The sequence below is a fragment of the Anabrus simplex genome, chromosome 8 (assembly GCF_040414725.1).
Source record: "Anabrus simplex isolate iqAnaSimp1 chromosome 8, ASM4041472v1, whole genome shotgun sequence".
Taxonomy (NCBI): Eukaryota; Metazoa; Arthropoda; class Insecta; order Orthoptera; family Tettigoniidae; genus Anabrus; species Anabrus simplex.
In genome coordinates this window covers 109,613,526-109,615,051 of record NC_090272.1, presented here as the reverse complement: position 1 = coordinate 109,615,051, position 1,526 = coordinate 109,613,526, and positions in this window count along the sequence as shown.

Sequence of the window (1,526 nt, the reverse complement as noted above, 5' to 3'; positions counted from 1 at the left end):
CCTTTATTTGTAGTGGCGAAGTTAGGACTCATGGTCCTCTCTTACAATTAACCACATTTCATTAACATTGTACATCTGAGAGCAATATTCATAATCTTATCTTAACAAAACTACCATTACAAACTATGAAACAAAATAACATAAACTCTATAAATATTCTTAGTCATGTCTTAAAACTATCGTTACAAATTAAAAGTTGAATGATACAAAATACCATAAGCACAGTAAATGTACATTCATACACACATTCACTCTACCAGATTCATTCAGCCTGGCGGCACACATCGAGGAGATGCTCACGGCAAGACAACTTGAAGGAATTTAAGGATTTTACGGCTCTAATGTTGTGGAGGAGAAAATTCCATATTCTAGCTCCATTTGCAACAAGTATAAGTGAACTTAAAGTTTCAACTTTCTTATCGATACCGTTTATATTTTTTACGTCATCCCAAGGACTATTCAAGGCGTCAACTCTCAGATGATCTAAGTTTATATGTTTAATGTCCCTGAATGTGATGTATCTGAACTTACACTTCGGTACTTTGAGCGAGTAAGACAAGTATATTAAGTCATGTGTCGATATGCTAGGGGTAGGAATTTGTCCATGTGATACTATTTTCTGTGGGTTGTTAGTGACCATTAAGTCAATTAGTGTATGTGAAGATGAGGTATGATTTGTTGGTTTTAGTGGAAGTATTGTCATGTCACACGTCTGGAAATTACTTAAGAATTGCTTTGTATCTCCAGCCTGTTCCAGTAAATTAGTATTGAAGTCTCCAAATATTAAAATATGTTCATAAGCAGGTGATAGTCTCTGCAGGATGTCTTCAATGTCTGAGAGGTAACCTACCCGTGGTGGCCGATAAACAACTCCTATTAGGGCTTTAACTGTTGTCATATATTGATAATAATCAAACACATCAGTGACGTAAAGTTATTTGTAATTACAGAGCGAGTGAAGTATGCGGTTTTCTTCACGTAGTTGTGAGCTTGAATTTAGAAGTTAGTGGATACGATGACAACGTCGGCAGCTTGAAAGGGGTCTTTGCATGGTTTCCCGTTTTCACTCTAGAAGCATGCCGGGGCTGTACCTCAATCAAGACCAAGGTCGATTCCTTCCCAGTATTAGCCCTTCTCTGTCCCATCATCGCCATAAAACCTGTTTATGTTGGCGTGACGTAAAAACAAACACAGTAGGTTATTTATGGTTAAAGTTACTCTATAGCAATGAATAAGCAATGTTTAAGTCGCCGAAGTAATATCAAAACATATTAGCAGTTCTGAATGTGTGTGAAAGAATATTGCATTTCATTATTGCACTGAACGCTGGTATTGCACTTCAACAATTGCACAATTTTGACAGTGGCCACTGGTAGTAAAATGTCATAAGTGCCCAATATGACTGCGCCCGTTTAATGATCTTCTACCAAATCTCGACATTGTGTTCAATATGGACCTGTCCTGGAGACACTGGAAGGTATCAAATAGACTTCATTATGATTAGGCAGAGATTCGGAAACCAGGTG